The sequence below is a fragment of the Somniosus microcephalus genome, unplaced genomic scaffold, assembly GCF_052327205.1.
Source record: "Somniosus microcephalus isolate GS21.2 unplaced genomic scaffold, FLI_Smic_1.0 scaffold311, whole genome shotgun sequence".
Classification (NCBI taxonomy): Eukaryota; Metazoa; Chordata; class Chondrichthyes; order Squaliformes; family Somniosidae; genus Somniosus; species Somniosus microcephalus.
In genome coordinates this window covers 260,820-283,641 of record NW_028225498.1, presented here as the reverse complement: position 1 = coordinate 283,641, position 22,822 = coordinate 260,820, and the positions used below count along the sequence as shown (strand labels likewise).

The following is a 22,822-nucleotide window of genomic DNA, read 5'->3' as shown; positions in this document are numbered from 1 at the left end:
GATCGCATAAGGTACTGGTCTGGCCTTAAAAGACTTTGGGCTTGCATTTTCCTCTATTTTGATCGTTGCTGTTATGCCTTTTAGTGTTCCGAGTCCCTGCTGGAACACTTCTTGTGCGTCAGTTAGCATTTTTGACAGTCGTCCAGGTGTGACGTCGTCATCCTTTTTGGCATCTACAGTCAGTGCTTGTATGGAATGCCAATCTAGCTGTATCTTCCGGATCCATTCACGTCCTAGTAGTGGTGGTCCTCCATCTGGCAATACATATAGGTCCATTTTTGGTGTTTCCTTGCCGTTATATATAACGTTCACCCTTATTTTTCCTTTGGGGTAGACTTTTTGCCCCGTGTACGTCTTCAAGACAATCTTTGTATCTCTCAAGGGTATATGTGAGAATAGCCGCTTGTAGTCCCTTCGGTTTATGACTGTTAGGGCTGATCCTGTGTCCAATTCCATTTTCACTTGGACTCCTGCTATCTTGAGCATGACCCAGATAGTTTGGTGATCCTCCGTTTTGATCACATTATGTAGTTTCAGACAACCCAGCTCCTTGCTTCCGGAGTCTGTCACTCTTCTGTTCGTCTGAACTACTCTCCGTCACCTTATGTACCTTCTTGTACTTCTCCTGTGGAGATTTCTTGCTGCTGGTTTTCTTTCCCGACCTGCAGACTCTTGCTATGTGTCCTACTTTTCCACACTGTGCACACTTTGTCCTTGAACCAGCAATCATTATGGTCGTGTGTTGTTCTGCCGCAGCGATAGCACTTCACTGTTCCGTATGACATTTCATTTGTGCCATATTCTTGCGGTCTCCGTTGTATCTCTGCAGCGCCCCGTGCTGCTGCTTTGTGTGATACTGCAATGCTGAAAGCCTTGTCCAGCGTAAGATCCTTTTCTGATAGAAGCCGTTTCTGGGTTCCTTCACTTTGAAGCCCACACACAAACTTGTCCCTTAAAGTATCTGCTAATCCCGTTCCAAACTGGCAGTGTTTCGATAGCTTGCGCAGTTCCGTTAAATACTCAGCATTACTTTCATCTTTATGCTGGTTCCTTTTGTGAAACTTAAATCTTTCTGCTATCAGCAGCGGTGTGGGGTTTAAGTGGTCCTGTAGGATTGACACAATATTTTCAAAATCCTTTTCTACTGGCTTCTCTGGGGTTACTAGGTTTCGTACCCATGTAATTCAACAATACCAGCGCTTTCTTGTCATCTGGCACTTCATTCGCCTTGCAGTATACTTCTATGCGTTCGACATATGTCGTCCAATCTTCGACTTCATTGTCGAACGCTGTGATACTGCCACTCTTCGGCATTTTTGGGTGTGGTTAGACTGGCTTAAAATGGCGTCTCCCGCGCTTTCCTTTCTTCCCCGCTGCGGCTTAAAATGGTGTCTCCTGCGCTGCTGCCAACGCCGCTCTTGGCGGCCCTCGTGGCAGATGGCGATGCCCTGTGTGTTTCGTGCGCTGCTCCTGCGCTGCTGCCAATGCCGCTCTCTGCGGTTCTCATGGCAATGGCAGTGCCTCGCGTTTTCCTGCGCGCCTCTCTCCCCCGTTGACGCTGCTCGGCCCTTGAACACCGGCTGCGCTCTGCTCTCTCGTCTCTCTCCCCGTTGAAGCCGCTCGGTCCTGAACACCGGCTGCGCCCTGTGCGCTCTGCCCTCTCTCTCTCCCCCATCGACGCTGCTCGGTCTTTTTCTGTGCCACTCGGTCGGCTCTAGCCGCCGCTGTCCGGGAAGGGTCTGCGCAGTACCTGTTGCCAGCCCGTTTCGCTGGACCACCCTGACTGGAAAGCCAAGCCTGGCTCTCGACAGCCTCCCCTGCGATGCTCAAATCTCCGCTGGATGACTGGGCGGTTGCCCGTGGTCGACGCCCGTGCTTCTGGATTCGACCTCCTTCCACTGTTCTCCAGGAGCGAATCCCTGGGAGGTGATCCAGAGTTGCAGGTAGGTTCGAATCTGCGTCGTCACCAATGTTATATCCGTGTAGCTTAATGTTGTGTCCTCCAATAATCAGACAAAGACTGCAGGGAACGATCAACAGGTGTTTACTGAATGAGGGTTCAAACTGCAACTGACTGTACAGGTCACTACTCAGGGTTTATATACAGGTGTGGTCACTGCCGGTACTACAGGATACAGGAGCTGTAAAAAGTAGTTCTCCCCCTTAAAGGTACATACACTACAGTAGTCACTGTCGAGATTATATGATTGTTGATATACAATAGTTGACGTGCTGTGCCATGCCCAGAGAAAAGTAAAACCAAAATTGTCTCTCTTTCTTTCCTTCCTTCTAACTCTTTCTTTGTCGCTCTCAGATAGCGCACCTGCTCACCTACAACATTCACAAAGGTGATGAACAGTTTCACAATGTTGACACAGTTCCAAAAGAGTTGACGACGTGAAAAACCTGAAACTGAAAAACAGCCCTGAATAAAGGCCTATGCCTGAGAACACTGCTTCATGGTGTCTGAATAAATTAAACTCCTTTTTGCTGCATTATGTTTCAGGATTTTATTAGTGTTTCGGGATCACTTTCCACAATTCAATTTGTTTTTACAGTAAAAACTGAAACCCACACATGACGTACAGAAATAGTTACCATGGGAGTTCAGTGGGGCATAAACTTGCCATGACTTAATCTGCAACTGTACCCAATGCAAAACTCCAAGTACTCAAAAATTAATTTAGAAATTCCTGAAGTATGTTTCCCGTGTGGGAAGTGGGGGTGGTGGTGGGGGGGGGGGGGGGCAAGAAACATGCTTCACTAGGAGTTTATTTTGGTGCACTTTGACCTGTAGCTTGTTTCACCATTTGAAATTTATTCTGGAATGGTTTTATATTGGGCTAGAAATTGCGGTTGCAGTACGCCTCCAACCCGCAAAACAATTATGAAAGTACCTCCTGGCACCCAGGCTCTGCAGAGTTGCGATCTCAGGCCTCGAGGCGGAGGGCAGTGTAATGGCCCACGGATCCCAGGGACGCAGGTGTTGCAGAAGCGTACCTGGGATTACGTGGGCCCAGTCCCTCAATCAATAAGCAGAATTCCATTTCAATCATTCATGAAGAGAATCCTCTAATGATATGCAATTGAATCCCCAAATCTAATAATCAGACAATGTACAGAATTGAAATTTTATTCATAATTACCTTCATTGCACCAACCTCAACAAAAATTTAATTTTTTGATAATTTTATACATCATTAAAATTGTAATCCAGGTCAATATTTGCATAGACTCATTTAAAACAGTGTATGTGCATAATTTAGGTTATGAAAATGTTTAATTTAAGCCTTTGATATCCCCTTACGCTGATGCAAACACGTGGGCAAATGCTGGCCAAATAGACCAACTCAGCGCCAGCGATTGCATACTCGGGGCCCCCGCGGATGGCCTGTGAACGCGTACGTCGACAGGCCGCAAATTCCGGATTTCGTGCATGCAGAAATCTCGAACTTGCGGGGCATTTCAATACAACGGCGTACTCTGAGAGACACCGCTGTTTCAGGACCAAGATATAACTTCATTATTTTGCGGACACAATGCAGAAAAAAAAAGCCCGCGAGAAACTGACACTACCCTTAATACGCATGTGCATTAAGCCTCTGTCATAATTCACTTCTAGCAGTGACACCCTGAAACCTGACCGTTTCCCTCGATACCCACAGTCACAAAATGCCTTCACCATCTCCCAGTACTTGTTACTGCCCTCTGGCTGCTTGTGGCAAGGCAAGGGTCATACACGAGAGGTCAGCCTGAATCAATGGAAGAAATTTGCTTTCAGGCAAACCACCATTCAGCTACAGTGGAGCTGAGAATGTAAATTGCCTGATCACTTGCAAGTTATACAAGGACTGTCATCATTCTGCATTAATACAAGAGCATATTTTCCATTAGCCACAAGTACTACTTGTTACTGCTCAGCATCCCTACAGATTGCCATATGGTCAATTTCTCAGCAAAGCAACAAGATTATTTTCAAGTCATGGATAATTATAATATGATCGACTATCATTTTTACAAGGCACTCTACTCACGTGCTATAAAGGAGCCAAAATGAACACAGAAATAAACGTTATTGGCCCAGAAATTCAGGTCGGGGGCTTCCCGCGTGTGCAAGCCCCCGATCTGCACTTACCTAGCGCGCCGGCCCCCGTGGAATTTCGATCCGGGGCCTGGTCCAGCTGCCGGCGCACAGTGCTTGCGTATCCCAGGGGCGCAGTTAGTTCGATGCATCCCCTGGGATCACGTGGGCCATGGGGAGCCAATCGGAGCAGGGAATGTTACATTCATAAGTCTGACAGGAAGTGCTGTCAAGACTTATAAATACTACGGCCCCAAAATAGCACTAAATCTTCAAATAAATTTTTTAAAAATCACATTTTTTAAATAAACTATAAATTAAATGAAATAACTATTTTAAACAATAATTTAAATTTAAAAAAAAAATAATTTTATTTTCTAACGGGGCTAAAAATAAACTTACGCTGCTTTAAAGTATTTAAAAATAATAAACCTGTGGAAAAAATGTTTTAATTTTAATTAATTCACCACTTACTTTGTAAAAAGCAAGCCTTATGCCTGCTTTTTACATTTCTAAATTCTGCAGGCTTACATTCCCGGGAAAACCTGTAAAAAAAAAACGAAGTTTGATGCGCACGCGCAGCCTCCCCCGCGCACGCGTTCGACCTCTGAACCCCTGCTTTCAGGGGAACGGAAGTGCCGGTTTCCTGCGCATGCGCAGTGCATGCAGGAAACTGGCACTTCCATTTGGCTTACGGGTGAGTACCCTGTGCGTACTCACCCATGGAGACCCGAATTTCTGGGCCATTATATTTTTCTACCAAATGTGTTATGAGAATTAAAGATCCTCAATTCAATTCAATCCAGTGCAACTTTAACTACTTATGAAATAAGAACATAAGAAATAGGAGCAGGAATAGGCCACTTGGCCCCTCGAGCCTGCTCCGCCATTCAATAAGATCATGGCTGATCTTGGGCTCAAAGCCACTTCCCTGCCTGCTCCCCATAACCCTTCACTCCCGTATCTTGCAAAAATCTGTCTATCTCCTCCTTAAATGTATTTAATGACCCAGCCTCCACAGCTCTCTGGGGCAGAGAATTCCACAGATTTATGACCCTCTGAGAGAAGAAATTCCTCCTCATCTCAATCTCAGTTCTAAGAGGGCGACCCTTTATTCTGAAAATATGCCCCAGAGGTCTAGATTTCCCCACGAGGGGAAACATCCTCTCTGCATCTACCTTGTCGAGCCCCCTCAGTATCTTATATGTTTCAATAAGATCACCTCTCATTCTTCTAAATTCCAATGAGTATAGGCCCAACCTGCTCAACCTTTCCTTATAAGTTAACCCCCTCATCTCTGGAATTAACCTAGTGAATCGTCTCTGAACTGCCTCCAATGCACGTATATCCTTCCTTAAATAAGGAGACCAAAACTGTACGCAGTACTCAAGGTGTGGTCTCACCAATACCTTGTACAGTTGTAGTAGGACTTCCCTGCTTTTATACTCCAACCCCCTTGAAATAAAGGCCAACATTCCATTTGCCTTTTTGATTACTTGCTGTACCTGCATGCTAACTTTTTGTGTTTCATGCACAAGGACCCCCAGGTCCCTCTGAACTGTAGCATTTTGTAATCTCTCTCCATTTAAATAACAATGTGTTTTTTTATTTTTCCTGCCAAAGTGGATAACCTCGCACTTTTCCACATTATACTCCATCTGCCAAATGTTTGCCCATTCACTTAACCTGTCTATATCTCTTTGCAGATTCTTTGAGTCCTCTGCACAACTTGCTTTCCCACCCATCTTTGTATCATCCGCAAACTTGGCTACATTATATTTGGTCCTTTCATCCAAGTCATTAATGTAGATTGTAAATAGTTGAGGCCCCAGCACCAATCCCTGTGGCACCCCATTAGTTACCGTTTGCCAACCGGAAAATGACCTATTTATCCCGACTTTCTGCTTTCTGTTAGTTAGCCAATTCTCTATCTATGCTAATATATTACCCCCAACTCCGTGAGCTCTTATCTTATGCAGTAACCTTTTATGTGGCACCTTATCGAATGCCTTCTGGAAATCCAAATACACCACATCCACTGACTCACCTTTGTCCACCCTGCTTGTTACATCCTCAAAGAACTCCAGCAAATTTGTAAAACATGATTTCCCTTTCATAAAACCATGCCGACTCTGCGTGACTGCATTATGATTTTCCAAATACCCTGCTACTGCTTCCTTAATGAAGGACTCCAGCATTTTCCCAACAACAGATGTTGGGCTAACTGATCTATAGTTTCCTGCTTTCTGTCTCCCTCCTTTCTTAAATAGGGGTGTTACATTTGCAGTTTTCCAATCTGCTGGGACCTCTCCAGAGTCCAGGGAATTTTGGTAGATTGCAACCAATGCATTCACTATCTCTGCAGCCACTTCTTTTAAGACCCTGGGATGCAGGCCATCTGGTCATGGGGACTTGTCGTCTTTTAGTCCCATTATTTTACCAAGTACTATTTCCTTAGTGATAGTGATTGTCTTTAGTTCCCCCTTCCCTGTGGCCCCTGGATTATCCATTATTAGGATGTTGATAGTGTCTTCTACCGTGAAGACAGGTACAAAATATTTGTTCAGGGTCTCTGCCATTTCCTCGTTCCCCATTATTAATTCCCCAGTCTCATCCTCTAAGGGACCAACGTTTACTTTAGCTACTCTCTTCCTTTTTATATACCTGTAGAAGCTCTTACTATCTGTTTTAATATTTCTTGCCAGTTTACTCTCATAATTCATCTTCTCTCTCTTTATTATTTTTTTAGTCATCCTTTGCTGGTTTAAAAAAATTTCCCAATCCTCTGGTCTCCCACCAATCTTGCCAACATGTTTGGCATCTTGGCGATAATGTGATACCCGGTTCCTGAAGCTGCACTGAAATATAATTGAGTGTGGAGGTCTGAAGCCTTCAATGTGACCAATGAGCTCAGCGCAGTCCATTACAGTGAATATACTGAGCCGGATGTTGCTGAAGTGGGGCATCTCGCTACGTGCCCCGTTAGTTAGACTTGTTCCTGCACCCTTCAGCTCAGGATGGTATGTTGCCTCCCTGGTGCCAGGGTCAAGGATGCCAATGAGCGGCTGTAGGACACTCTGAGGGGGGAGGGTGAACAGCCAGAGGTCATTGTCTATATTGGAACCAACGACATAGGCAGAAAGAGGGATGAGGTCCTGCAGGCAAAGTTTAGGGAGCTAGGAGAGAGATTAAAAAGCAGGTCCTCAAAGGTAGTAATCTCCGGATTGTAGGATCCATTCCTCCCCCCAACGGTAAAAATTGGACTATGAAATATAAAAACCCAGAACTGCACAGCCCACAAAAAGGGCTCGGCAATAAAGGGTTAATTCAAACATTGCAGCCGAAGGTACAAACCATCAAGAGACTGGATATCAATTTTCACAGACAATCTAAAATACAAATGCTTCTGAAAAGGAACATTTATGCATATCCGTTTACCTTAAGGGGTTACATTGTTCACCTTGGACCATGGCTCCAGAAGAGCTGGTATCAGCGCAGGCCTAGACAATGGGCCGGGCCCTGAACCATTCGAACACGAATGCTAAGAGAAACCAACAATTAGCATACGCAGTCACCTTGGGAAGGTTGCATTGTCAGAAAGGACCTCAATATAGACAGTCGATGCCCAAGTAATCAATAGACAATACGAGGGGCAATTAACTATCAAGAGTTCCCTGCTAGAGACATTCACACATTTTGATACGGCCATCGTGTGCACAGGAGGGGGCCAGGAAATGTGTTTCAGATATTGTAAGTTGTTTTTTGGTTTAAAGAGGAGTCACTTCGAAAAGAGTCAGCGTGGGGAGCTAACGCAAGAGCAGTGAGCAGAAAGATTCGGGCCTACAATCAACTCCAGGAGACAGCTGATCGGGAGTGGTGATTGTATGTTGCAGTCAAATCATAGAGGGGGGCTTTTGTGATCGAGTCTGAGTAAGTTTGTGAGTTTCAGTCAGATCACAATCTGGGTAACTTTATATATAACAGTCAAACTGCGGACGGATTTAACTGTGCCATATTGTGTCGATGCAAATGACCCTTGCGTAGGGGTTTGTATTTTGCGGTTGTTAGTCTAGTATAAATCATAGGGACTTATACTGGGGAGGTAATTGTGTGTGTGTGTTCAGTAAACGAATGAATCAAAGGTTGAGCCAAAACCCTATGCAGTGTGTATTTTGTTCTTAAACCATCTAATTTCTGTAAAAGAAAGAGGTTTGATGAGGTCTTGAATTCAAGACCTCATCAAACTACAGAGAGTGTCACTGTTTGACAGCTTCACAGAGCTGTCAAACGATGACAATTCACCTGTCAAAAATTTTTGACAGATGAAACGTCATACGTTGACGTTCTCTGCAACCGGCTTTCCCTTAATTGGCCTGCTAAGCCCGCTAGGTAGGCTTAACAAAGTCAATCAGGGGAAAATAGCGTGGGTTGGCCAGAAGTTGATGGAGGCAGGACTGAAACCCGACAAGTAGGAGCCCCGCCTCCAAAAGCTCCCCATTGGCAAAATCACCCCCTATGACTCAATACTTTTTTGCCCTGTAAGCTGCTAGCAGTGCGAGCTGATAACGGAGGGCAGCAGGGCATCTGGGATACTGTTGAACAATGGGACAAACAGGGTATGTCCTTAACAATGGGATTTAAGGATTGAGAAATAAACAGAGGAAGGACTGAGAAGGAGCATGGATTAGAGTGTGTGAATTCAATGTCAAATCAGGCACAGAAAGAGAAATAAAGCGAGGGAAAAATAAGATTGGATTAAGAGAGAGAGAAAAAGAGACAGAAAGGAAAAGAAAGAATTTTTTAAAAATCTCTAAGAACAATTCACGAGCTGAAGGAATGAGACTCGGCACTTTTAATTGTTCACTTTCTGGGCCAGAGAGGTTGATTGGCAGTCATTAACAATTATTATCTTGTTACTTATGCTGCTAGTTACTAGACCAACTTTCTGTGGCAAGTTTAACGGGCAATTAAAGTGCAAATGCAGCAATTCCATGAAAATCACCGCGAGGTTAAGGCCGAGATGTCATTTTCTGGAAGCTAACAGCGGAGCGGCACATATCATCCAGCAACTTATGGCGATTCGCAATTCACTGCATATCTCTTCCGTGCCATAAGTTGCTGACTGATTTTCACATTAATAACGACGTGCATCGTCATCACTTTTCAGCAATTTCTCGCCCACTGTAAGGCTTATTGTGGCTGTGAAAATGATTCAAATTAGGAACCTCCCCATGATACAAGTGGACCACTGGAAGGGGAGGCCCAGGCAAAAAATAAATGATAAATTTCCCCAGCTGTTCCTCCCTCCCTCCCCCACCCACCTTGTAATTTTGTTGGCGAGAAAGATGCATCATGGAAGTTGTAGTTTTCAGCCTGCTCCTGTGGAACTACAATATCCAGAGTGCACCTTCAAAAATCTGACAACCAGATTGCAGAAAAATTACAAACAACTGTGAGGTATGAGCAGATGAAAATATCAAAAATAAAAATATTTCATTTTTTTGACCATTTTGTATAATTTAAACTAGTAAATAGAAATTCTGAACTAACAATGTTATTTGTGCTGTGGTTTCTTTTGTATCACAGAGAGGGAAGGTTTACGTGGGGCCGAGATTGGATGTTTACTCAGATACTGTGACCGAATTCAATCAGCCAAGCCTAATGGTGAATTGCCACGTTGGTCATTGGTGACTCCACGATGAACAATGCCTCCCTGGGCAGTGCTACAACAGCGACAGCTTCAGTGAGAATTACGAACCTACCGTGGAAAATAAGGAAAGAGAAATATCTTTCAGAATGCGCAACTAACTGAGAAAAATATGGAGATGGAGTGGAAAATAAACGAATGAAGCACTTGCACCGTAAGCAAAGACTGCAAAGTGCCCATAGAAATTAAAGCAAGAATATAAATATTTAAAGTGTGCCAGATTTTAAGCTTGTATCAGTCACATGATAGGGAGTTAATGTGCATAGGTCCCTGAAGGTGGCAGGACGTATTGAGAGAGTGGGGTTAGCAAAGCATATGGGGGGAAAAATTCAGTATCGCCCCGTTTGGGGCGCCATTATCGGCCGTGCGCAAAGTTTAGCGCCTGGCGCTAATTATCGCCTCCGACGGCAAACTTGGCTTTTATCGCCCTTGGAGGTGATTGGAGCGCTAAATCAGGCGCTTCACACCTGTCTTAAGGCGCAAAGGCCGAGGAGCGAGGCGCTACCTCAGAGCGCTGGCAAAGCTCATGTGATGTCAGTCAGCAATGGAACACAGACACACTGGCGCTGGCCAGTTCTTAAAGGGGAGTTCTGACAAAAGGTCATCGACCTGAAACGTTAACTCTGTTTCTCTCTTCACAGATGCTGCTTGACCTGCTGAGTTTCTCCAGCATTTTCTGTTTTTATCTTAAAGGGGAGGGTTGATTTTGCTCTCAATCCACATCCTGCCTCGGAGCAGCAGGGAGCAGCGAGGAGGAGCCCGGCTTAAAAACCGGCGGCAGTTGCGAGGCCCGACCACTTGGAGCAGCAGGGAGCAGCGAGGAGGAGCCCGGCTTAAAAACCGGCGGCAGTTGCGAGGCCCGACCACTCGGAGCAGCAGGGAGCAGCGAGGAGGAGCCCGGCTTAAAAACCGGCGGCAGTTGCGAGGCCCGACCACTCGGAGCAGCAGGGAGCAGCGAGGAGGAGCCCGGCTTAAAAACCGGCGGCAGTTGCGAGGCCCGACCACTCGGAGCAGCAGGGAGCAGCGAGGAGGAGCCCGGCTTAAAAACCGGCGGCAGTTGCGAGGCCCGACCACTCGGAGCAGCAGGGAGCAGCGAGGAGGAGCCCGGCTTAAAAACCGGCGGCAGTTGCGAGGCCCGACCACTCGGAGCAGCAGGGAGCAGCGAGGAGGAGCCCGGCTTAAAAACCGGCGGCAGTTGCGAGGCGTACCAAATCAACAGCAGAGGAGAGAGGTAAAAAGTAATCAGTGTGTGACGTCACCAGGGAGCAGCTGGTGCAGTCGGGAGAGCAGGAGGCCAGTAACTCTTATATAGGTGGAGCTGTTGCTAAACCCGAAACACTACAGTGTAGTGTCTCCCACCCTTCCACCTCCTCTAACCTTTTAGGGGTTAGGGGAAGTTGAAAAGGTAGGTTCAATTTATTTTATTTCAGGAGCCTAACCTAGGTGGAAAAGGTTCCAGGACAGGAGGCGGCAGTGAAAATACAACACCAGAAAACAGGTAGGTGACTGGTTGGTGAGTACTTTCACAAACTTATTCTAAGTAGAATTCAATAATTAAGCTAAATCGTAGTAAATAAAAGGGTATTGTTAGGGTTAAGTCATGGAAGGGCAGCTCGGACCCGTGTCATGCTCCTCCTGTGCCATGTGGGAAATCAGGGACACTGTCCCTGACAACTATGTGTGCAGGAAGTGTGTCCAGCTGCAGCTCCTAGCGGACCGCATGGCGGCGCTGGAGCTGCGAATGGACTCACTCTGGAGCATACGCGATGCTGAGGATGTTGTGGATAGCACATTCAGTGAGTTGGTCACACCGCAGGTAAAGGCTAGCTCAGACAGTAAATGGGTGACCAAAAGGCAGGGTAAAGGCAGGAAGGTAGTGCAGGAGTCACCTGCGGTCATCTCCCTCCAAAACAGGTTTACCGTTTTGGGTACTGTTGGGGGAGATGACTTATCAGGGGAAGGCACCAGCAGCCAGGTTCAGGGCACCATGACTGGCTCTGCTGCACAGAAGGGCGGGAAAAAGAGGGATAGGGCTATAGTGATAGGGGATTCAATTGTAAGGGGGATAGATAGGAGTTTCTGTGGCCGAGACCGAGACTCCAAGATGGTATGTTGCCTCCCTGGTGCAAGGGTCAAGGATGTCTCGGAGCGGGTGCAGAGCATTCTGAAGGGGGAGGGGGATCAGCCAGTTGTCGTGGTACATGTAGGTACCAACGATGTAGGTAAAAAGAGGGAGGAGGTCCTACAAGCTGAATTTAGGGAGTTAGGAGCTAAATTGAAAAGTAGGACCTCAAAGGTAGTAATCTCTGGATTGCTACCAGTGCCACGAGCTAATAAGTTTAGAGAGAGTAAGATAGATAAGCTAAATACGTGGCTTGAGCAGTGGTGCAAGGGAGAGGGATTTAAATTCTTGAGGCATTGGAACCAGTTCTTGGGGAGGAGTGACCTGTACCAAGGGGACGGTCTACACCTGAACTGTGAGGGAGCCGATGTCCTCGGGGTAATATTTTCTAGGGCGGTTCGGGAGGATTTAAACTAATTTGGCAGGGGGATGGGAACCTAGGTAGTGGAAAAGAGGGAAGTCATATGAAGTCAGAAATAGATGGTAGAAAGGTGAGAAGCAATAAGCAAAGGAGAGAAACACAAAGGGCCAAACTAATTCATAATGAGAGTGTGAAAAAAGCAAGCCTGAAGGCTTTGTATCTTAATGCTAGAAGCATTAGGAACAAGGTGGATGAATTAGTTGTGGAAATAGAGGTAAACAAGTATGATTTGATTGGGATTACAGAAACGTGGCTGCAGGGTGGGCAAGGCTGGGAACTTAACATCCAGGGATATACAATATTTAGGAAGGATCGGCAAAAAGGTAGGGGAGGTGGGGTAGCATTGCTGGTAAAGGAGGGGATTAATGCAATGGAAAGGAAGGATATTAACTCGGATGAAACGGAATCTGTATGGGTAGAAATGAGAAATAGCAAGGGGAGGAAAACGTTAGTGGGTGTGATATATAGGCCTCCAAATAGTAATATGGAGGTGAGGGAAGGCATAAAAAGGGAAATTAGAGAAGCGTGCGATAAGAGCACAGCTGTCATCATGGGTGACTTTAATTTACATATTGATTGGACTACCCAAATTAGTAAAAATTCTGAGGAGGAGGAATTCCTGGAATGTTTTCGGGACGGTTATCTGGACCAATATGTCGAGGAGCCGACTCGAGATCAGGCCATTTTAGACTGGGTATTGTGCAATGAGAAGGGACTTATCAGCAATCTTCTTGTACGAGGCCCCTTGGGTCAGAGCGATCATAATATGATCGAGCTCTCAGTCGAGATGGAGAGTGAGGAAATTGAATCAGAGACTAAGGTCCAGAACTTAAATAAAGGGAATTACGAGGGTATGAGACGGGAATTGGGTAAGATTGATTGGGTGGTGTTTCTGGGGGGATTGACAGTGGATAGACAATGACAAGCATTCAAAGATAGAATGGAAGAATTCCAGAACATGTTTATACCGGTTTGGCATAAAAATAAACCTAAAAAGGTGACTCAACCGTGGATAACGAGGGAAATTAGGGACAGCATAAAATCAAAAAAAAGGGCATATCAACTGGCAAAAAAAAGCACCAGACCGGAAGATTGGGGGCAGTACAGGATACAGCAAAAGAGGACAAAGGGATTAATCAGGAAGGGGAAAATAGAATACGAAAGTAAACTTGCAGCAAACATAAAGACAGACTGCAAAAGCTTTTATCGGTATATCAGGAGGAAAAGACTGGTAAAATCCCAAGTCGGTCCCTTGCAGTCCGATTCGGGAGAATATATAATGGAGAATAAGGAAATGGCAGACCAATTAAACTCATACTTTGGTTCTGTATTCACAAAGGAGGACACAAATAACCTCCCAGGAATATCGGCAAACATAGGGACTAATGAGAGGGAGGAGCTGACAGAAATTAGTATCTCTAGGGATATGGTGTTGGGTAAGTTGAGGGGACTGAAGGCCGACAAATCCCCGGGGCCTGATAAACTACATCCTAGGGTACTTAAGGAGGTGGCCCTGGAGATAGCAGATGCTCTAAGGATCATCTTCCGGAACTCCATTGACTCGGGAACAGTACCCGTGGATTGGAGGGTAGCTAATGTTACCCCAATATTTAAAAAGGGGGGTAGAGAGAAAGCAGGGAATTATAGACCAGTAAGCCTTACATCGGTTGTGGGCAAAATGCTAGAGTCCATTATTAAGGATAAAATAGCGGAGCACTTGACAAATGGGGAAAGGATCGGACAGAGTCAACATGGATTTACAAAGGGTAAATCGTGTTTGACTAATCTGCTGGAATTTTTTGAGGAAGTAACTGGTAAAATAGATGGGGGGAGAGCCAGTGGATGTGGTGTACCTTGACTTCCAGAAAGCCTTCGATAAGGTTCCACACAAAAGATTATCATGCAAAATTAAGGCTCATGGGATTGGGGGCAAAGTATTAACGTGGATAGAGAACTGGCTGGCGGATAGAAAACAGAGAGTTGGAATAAACGGCTCGTTTTCGGAGTGGCAGGCAGTGACCAGCGGGGTGCCGCAAGGATCTGTCCTGGGACCCCAGCTGTTCACAATATATATATAAATGATCTGGATCAGGGAATTGGATGCAATATTTCCAAATTCGCTGACGACACTAAACTAGGAGGAGGGGTGGGCTCTGATGAGGATGTCAGGAGGCTACAGTGCGATTTGGACAGGTTGGGGGAATGGGCGGATACGTGGCAGATGCACTATAATGTGGATAAATGCGAGGTTATCCACTTTGGGGGTAAAAACAGGAGGGTAGATTATTATCTAAATGGCAATAGATTGGGAGATGGGGAAGTGCAGAGGGACCTGGGTGTTCTTGTGCACCAGTCACTGAAGGAGAGCATGCAGGTGCAACAGGCGATTAAGAAGGCAAATGGTATGTTGGCCTTCATATCAAGGGGGTTCGAGTATAGGAATAGGGATACCTTACTACAGCTGTACAAGGTGCTGGTGAGACCGCATCTGGAGTATTGTGTACAGTTTTGGTCGCCCCATCTGCGGAAGGATGTTCTTGCCATGGAAAGAGTGCAACGGCGATTCACCAGGCTGATACCTGGAATGGCGGGAATGACCTACGAAGAGAGATTAAATAGTTTGGGCTTGTATTCACTGGAGTTTAGAAGATTGAGAGGGGATCTCATCGAAACATATAAAATTATGGCAGGCCTGGACAGGCTGAATTCAGAGAGAATGTTTCCAATGGCCGGGGAGCACAGAACCAGGGGCCACAGTCTAAAAATAGCGGGCAAATCATTTAAAACAGAGATGAGGAAGAATTTCTTCACTCAAAGAGTGGTGAGCCTGTGGAATTCCCTGCCACAGAGGGCTGTGAAGGCTAATTCAATAAATATTTTCAAGAGAGAATTGGATATATTTCTGAAGGCTAAGGGGATTAAGGGTTACGGAGAAAAGGCGGGGACGGGGTACTGAACTGGTAAGATCAGCTATGATCTCAGACGAAGATCAGCCATGATCTCATTGAATGGCGGAGCAGGCTCGAAGGGCCGAATGGCCTACTCCTGTTCCTATCTCTATGTTTCTATGCTCATTGCAGCCTTGAATCTTGGCCTGGAGAGACCTGTACATCAAATCTGCTGGAAAGAACAATGGAGAGACCCAGGGAAAGAGCTCAGAGTGCAGCCCCCACAGTCTCTTCTAAATCAATACAAGGAAGGGCAAATCAAAATGAACCTGCAAAGTGCAGCTCAGTACCCAAAACTCCTTCACACAGTGTTGAATTTCTCCAGAGGTCTTTCTCTCTCTCTCTCAGAATACGTGGTGCAAAAATGTCACCAACAAAAAAAGGCAGGAAGCGGTCGCTTTTAAATAGCGCTTCCCCAGTCCCTTTCTGACTGCAAAACGCTCCCCTCAACCTGTCGTTGCTAACGGCAGGCGGTAAGGCAGGGGCGCCACTCAACATCTGGTCCAGGGCGCTACCGGGGCATTGCGCGCTCGACTGATGTCACGATCTGCCGGCGCAGGAGATTGCGACGGTAGTGTTTAGCGCCGCCGCAAAATGCCTAGTTAATTTCGCGAGTGGCGCAAACATCGCCGCGCCCGGGCGCTAGTTGCTTTGCGCCCAATTAGCGCCCTCTTAAGGCGCTAACGGGAGGTGCAAACCAACTGAATTTTTCCCCCATGGGATCTTGGGCTTCATAAATAGGGGTATTGGGTACAAAAGTAGAGAAGTTATGCTGAACCTTTATAAAGCGCTGGTTAGGCCACAACTGGAGTATTGTGTCCAGTTCTGGTCACCACACTTTAGGAAGGATGTGAAGGCCCTTGAGAGGGTGCAGAGGAGATTTACCAGAATGGCTCCGGGGATGGGAGATCTTAGCTACAAGGACAGGTTAGAGAAGCTGGATTTGTGTTAATTAGAGCAAAGGAGGTTGAGGGGTGATTTGATAGAGGTGTACAAGATTATGATGGGTTTGGATAGGTTACACGGGGAAAGGCTTTTCCCACTAGTTGATGGTACAAAGATTAGGGGACACAGATTTAAGGTTTTGGGCAAGAGATACAGGGGGGATGGGAGGAAAAACCTTTTTATGCAGCGAGTGGTGAGGTCCTGGAATTCGCTGCCGACGGAAGTGGTGGAAGCGGAGACACTCAATGTTTTCAAGGGGAGACTGGATAGGCACTTGAGGGAAATAAACTTGCAGGGCTGTGGGGATAGAGCGGGGGAATGGGACTGACTGGATTGCTCCACAGAAAGCCGGCACGGACTCGATGGGCCGAATGGCCTCCTTCTGTGCCGCTATGACTCTATGTCAGCAAAATGAATTTTCTATTACAGCGGCACAAAGGGTTTGCAGGTCCTGGACTGCTAGCAAGCTGCAACACAGCAGGTGTATTAGTTTCATTCTAAAGATGTGAAACATATGAAGGAGAACAGGAAAAGACCAACTGGTCTGTCAAGCCTGTTCCATTCAGACATGGTGCAGCCTATATTCACGGTAACCCCCAGCCCCCCACCGCACCCCTACCCACTGAGGATAGGTATAATGTGAGTTCTGTTATATAAATTAATTAATTTTAAATGCTTTTTACAATAGATGTTAGATGAGATAAAAGGGCAGATAAATGACCTTTAAAACCTACTGGGGTATACAGTTGTTGATAATACTCGAATAACCTTCATTTCTAAGAAATTTGTACTCCAAATGTGAAAGTGGTTGAATTGCTTGCTGCTGACATCTCATGCATGAGCTGCAAAACTATTCTGTCAACCTTGAAATGATTAATTTTTGGCTTTAAAATAAGAATTTATAGGAGCAGGCTAGTGGCTGGAGAATAGTCTGCAATGCAGGAAAACAGTGTCTAAAAGGTTGGGTTGTAGGAATTAACGAATTCCTACGAATAACGGAGATCGACACAAGAGAACAATCAAACAGGTCTTTACTCAACGGAGATGCCACGAGGACTGCCTGGGCAGTCCCGTGGTTTGCGACGTGATGTCATCGCGTTTGTCCGCGCTCTTAAAGGGGCCACGCCCCGTACATGCAAACTCTATATACAAAACACAGTAATGCCTAACACAATGGTACAGGTCTAGGCTGGTGTTAGAACATCGTTAAAGAGAGTTATATACAGTTAGCCAGAGTCATTCAGTGGTTCTGCCGCATGCGCGCCCCCAGAATTCGCTTTAACGGACAAAGTCAAACGGTGAGGGGGTCTGACAAGCCTGTCAGAACGACTCCTGTACTCTCGAGGCGGAGGCTGCAGGGCGGCTGGCGGTCTGGCGGGCGGTCGCACTTGGTCTGCCGCAACGACGAAGGGTGGCCGACCCCGTCTCGGCGGTTGTGCTGTCTCGACGGGGCAGTCGAGGTCCAAACGTGCTGGCTTTAAGCGGTCGACCGAAATGTGGTCCGGTTTATCACCGACATCTACCGTGAAGGTTTTGTCCCATGCTTCCAACACGCGGAAGGGACCGGTATATGGGGCCTTGAGTGGATCCCTATGTGCGTCATGGCGAATAAAAATGTATTCAGCCTTGTGAAGCTCCGTGGGAACGTCTGACCTCTGCGGCCCGTGGTGCGAAGTGGGTACCAGTGTGAAACATCTGGCCGCCTCTTGGTGACTAGCAAGCTGGGCAGTCACGGACCATTGCTCCGTCGATGTTGGTAGGAAGTCCCCTGGGACCTGCAGCGGCTGACCATACACAAGCTCCGCTGATGAAGAGTGAAGGTCTTCTTTGGGGGCCGTGCGAAGGCCCAACAGGACCCACGGTAGCTTGTCTGCCCATTCAGCGTCCTGCAGGCTGGCCCTCAGGGCGGCTTTCATTGACCGGTGGAAGCGTTCGCAGAGGCCATTTGCCTGTGGGTGGTAGGCTGTGGTGCGGTGTAATTTGACACCGAGTCCTTGGGCCACTGCATTTCAGAGTTCGGAGGAAAACTGCGGTCCCCTGTCTGACGAAATATGGGCGGGTACTCCGAAATGGGCGATCCAGAAGGAAACGAACGCCCTGGCCATGTCCGCCGAAGTAGTGGATGACAGGGGGACCGCCTCTGGCCATCTGGTGGTGCGGTCAACCATGGTCAGGATGTGTGAAAAACCATGGGAGGGTGGGAGTGGTCCTACCAGGTCCACATTGACGTGGTCAAAACTTCACTCCGGAACTGTGAAGGCGGCCAACAGAGCTTTGATGTGGCGCTGTACCTTGGCCTTTTGGCAGACCACGCAGGCGTTGGCCCAGTCGCGGACATCTTTATGCATGCCATGCCATACAAATTTCGCTGACATCAGTTTCTGAGAGGCCTTCATTCCAGGGTGTGACAACCCATGTATGGCGTCGAACACTTTGCGGCGCCAGACGACCGGCACGGCAGAGCGAGGATCCTGTACGGAGACGTCACACAACAGTGTGGTACCTGCCGAATGGAACTTGACGTCGGCCAACTGGAGGCCAGTGATGGCCGTTCGGTAAGTTTGGACTTCCAGGTCTGAGGCTTGGTCCGCTGCCATGAGGGCGTAGTCGATGCCCAAATGAACCGTATTGACGATCGCGCGGGAGAGGCAGTCTGCCACCAGGTTGTGCTTACCGGCCACGTGCCGTATATCCGTGGTGAATTCGGATATGTAGGTCAGTTGACACTGTCGGGCTGACCACGGTTCGGCGGTCTTGGACATTGCAAAGGTCAGCGGCTTCTGGTCCACAAAAGCGGTGAAAGGACGTCCTTCCAAGAGGAACCGAAAATGGTGGATGGCCAGAAAAAGGGCGAGCAACACCCGGTCGAACGTGCTGTATGCTCTCTCGTTCTGCCGTAGTTGACGGCTGAAGAATGCCAACGGCTGCCACGTCCCGTTCACCCACTGCTGTTGCACGGCCCTGACTGCGTAGTCCAACGCGTCGGTGGTGAGGGCGATGGTGACTCCTGGCAGTGGGTGCGCCAGCATAGTCGCATTGGCTAAGGCACTTTTGGTGTCGGTGAACGCTCGGGCCATGTCATCCATCCAGTCTACCGGGTTCTTGCCAGTCTTGCCCTTGAGGGCCTCATACAGGGGCTGCATGAGTAGTGCCACCTTAGGCACGAAACGGTGGTAAAAGTTTACCATGCCTAGGAAGTCCTGCAGGGCCTTTATGTTCTGCGGGCGTGGGAAGGATATCACCGCCTCTACCTTCGCTTGAAAAGGAACCGCTCCCTCTGCGGTAATGCGATGTCCCAGGAAATCAATTTGGCGCAGGCCAAACTGACACTTGGCCAGGTTGATAATCAGGCCATGTTGGCTGAGGCGTCGAAAAAGGGTGCGTAGGTGACAGGTATGTTCTTCCTTAGTAGGACTGGCAATTAGAAGATTGTCCAGGTAGACGAAGAGGAGCTTGAGGTCCCGCAGCACGGAGTCCATCAGGCGTTGGAAAGCCTGGGCGGCGTTCTTTAACCCAAACGGCATCCGTAAAAACTCGAAGAAGCCGAATGGGGTGATGACTGCGGTCTTCTGGACGCCTTGTGGATGAACTGGGACCAGGTGGTAGCCCTGGACGAGGTCGACTTTTGAAAACACGGTGTTCCCTGCCAAATGGGCAGAGAAATCCTGGATATGGGGGATCGGGTACCGATCAGGAGTGGTGGCGTCGCTTAGTCGTCGATAGTCGCCGCATGGCCATCAGGCTTCGGGACGATATGGAGGGATGAAGACCAGGGACTATTCGACTGGCGAATAATCCCTAACCATTCCATGGTCGCGAACTCCGCCTTTGCGGCCGCCAGCTTGCCAGGTTCTAGGCGCGGGGCCCGCGCGTAGACCAGGGGGGCCGTTGGTGGTGATGTGGTGTTCCACACTATGTTTCGTGGCTGTGGAGGAGAATGTGGGTCTTGTCAGGTCGGGGAATTCGCTGAGCAGGCGAGCGAACTCATCAGGAGTCGGGAACGCACAGGAGACAGTGCGTGACGTAGTGTTACTGCGGTAACATGGAAATGAATTAAAAGTTGCTGCGTTGGTCAGCCGCCGGTTCCTAACGTCGACCAGGAGACTGTTGGCGCACAGGAAATCCGCGCCGAGGAGGGGCTGGGAAACTTTGGCCGTAACAAATTCCCAGTGAAAACGTTACCCCCCGACGCACACCTCCACTCGCCGTCTGCCGAAGGTCCGAATTGTTCCACCATTGGCCGCTTCAAGGGCGGGGCCGTGATTCCTCGTCTGCACATCGAGGGCGGACGCGGGTAAAATGCTGCACTGCGCTCCGGTGTCGCACAGAAAACGACGACCGGAGAGAGTATCAGTGATGAAGAGCAATTTTCCCACGTTGCCGATCACCATCGCGGCCGTGGGGTGCCCGTTAGACCCGTTCCTCGGCGGTCGCAGTGTCAGTCGTTTTTTTGGGGGAAAACTGCAGGGAGGGCTTCGCTTTTGCGCCGAACTGCGCGTGGTAGAAACACAGCCCAGCAGGCTGACGAGCTGGGACGGCGTCTGCGGGGGATGGGTGCCTCGTGGCGGCGCAGTACTGCCGAGTTACAGCGAAAATTTTGTCAGCCTCCGCAGCGAGTGTTGCGCAGTCTTCAGTTTCAGATCTGGCCAGGGCAGCTTGTACCTGTTCAGGCAGTTGGCTGAGGAAAATCTTGCAGATTAGGAAACATTCCCGTTCTGAGTCCAGGAGTGCGAGCATTTGGCTCATCAACTCTGAAGGCTTGGAGTCCCCGAGCCCGGGCATAGCGAGTAATCGACGGGCGCGCTCCGATTTTGTCAGCCCGAAAACCTGCAGTAACCGCGCTTTGAGGGTTTCATACTTTCATACTTGGGGGGTTTTCGAGGAGGCTGACGATCCGAGAGGCGGTAGAGCTGTCGAGTGCGGAGACCACGTAAAGATGCTTGGTCTGATCCGCATCAATGTTCCTCAGGGCGAACTGGGCCTCGACCTGAATAAACCACGAGGGCGCTTGCTGCTCCCAGAACTGCGGTAGCTTTAGCGAAACGGCGTTTGCTTCCATGCTGTGCTCTTCTTTTGTGAAAACGTTCACAAAAACGGGGTCACCAATGTAGGAATTAATGAATTCCTACGAATAACGGAGATCGACACAAGAGAACAATCAAACAGGTCTTTACTCAGCGGAGATGCCACGAGGACTGCCTGGGCAGTCCCGTGGTTTGCGACGTGACGTCATCGCGTTTGCCCGCGTTTTGCCGCGCTCTTAAAGGGGCCATGCCCCGTACATGCAAACTCTATATACAAAACACAGTAATGCCTAACACAATGGTACAGGTCTAGGCTGGTGTTAGAACATCGTTAAAGAGAATTATATACAGTTAGCCAGAGTCATTCAGTGGTTCTGCCACAGGGTAAGCCAGTCAATCAATGAGCTCCTTGGCTCCTGCTCCTCTCTTCTTTGTCTTGTTCCGTCTGCTTCAGTCTCTGCCATTTAAAAATTCAGGTGAGGCCCTTCATTGGTACTCGAACCTGACTGATCTGCATTTTCTGTTTTGATTTCATACACTCCGTTCTTCTGTTCCAGCTGTGGCTCAGTGGGTCGCACTCTCGCCTTTGAGCAGAAGGTTGCGGGTTCAAGTCCCACTCCAGAGGCTTGAGCACAAAAATCTAGGCTGACACTCCAGTGCAGTGCTAAGGGAGTGCTGCACTGTCGGAGGAGCCGTCTTTTGGATGAGACGTTAAACCAAACCCCGTCTGCCCTCTCAGGTTGACGTGACACTATTTCGAAGAAGAGCAGGGGAATTAGCCCCAGTGTCCTGGCCAATATTTATCCCTCAATCAACATCACTAAAACAGATTATCTGGTCACTATTACATTGCTGTTTGCGGGAGCTTGCTGTGCGCAAATTGGTCGCCGTGTTTCCCACATTACAACAGTGACTCCACTTCAAGAAATACTTCATTGGCTGTAAAATGCTTTGGGGCATTCTGAGGTCATTAAGGGTGCTACATTTTTCTTTCTTTCTTTCAGATGTGGTCACACATTTGGTTCCCAACCAGATGTTGGTTTTGGGCCTGTCCAGTAATTTACTGGAAACTGAGCGATCAATTACAGTTTTCTGAGAGCACTTTGAAAAATAATACTCTGCGCGTGTTCCAGCAGTGGCTCCATGTGGCGCATAGTGTCAACATTTTCATTGCTAGGGTTTGCCTGCATTCCACTGATAATAAAATTCCTTTCAAATGTAATAAGAGATACTGGGACATGTTGGCAAGAACTGCTGACACCATAACCTTTACAGATGCTGACTGGCCTGCTGTGTATTTCCAGCATTTTCTGGTAGTTCTTATGAAGGGTACAAACCTGAAACATCAATAATCGATCTTTCCTCTTTACAGATGCTGACTGGCCTGCTTTGCATTTCCACTGTTTCCCCTTTATTTTACTGGTAAATATCGGTTTGTAGGAATTGACGAATTCCTAGCCAATAACTGAGGTTGACTCAGGAGATCAATCAAACAGGTCTTTAATGTAAGACTAAACGAGTTCAAACAGTTTGTTGAGATCGATACAGGAGAACCACAAAAACAGGTCTTAACA

At 47.8% G+C, this 22,822-nt stretch overlaps 1 long non-coding RNA gene across 8 annotated transcripts in view; it reads right to left on the bottom strand.

The window, feature by feature from the left end:
• The window catches only part of LOC147081888 (uncharacterized), an 83,740-nt gene that overhangs the window by 46,746 nt on the left and 14,172 nt on the right, over positions 1–22,822 (bottom strand). The window contains exon 1 of one of the 8 annotated variants that reach the window (XR_015076395.1): positions 7,520–7,604. The exons of 6 other annotated variants lie outside the window; for them this stretch is intronic. This is a non-coding gene — a long non-coding RNA (uncharacterized LOC147081888). Of the gene's footprint in view, positions 1–7,519; positions 7,605–22,822 lie in introns of those variants that run through there. One more of the 8 variants, XR_015076398.1, reaches the window with a different exon arrangement.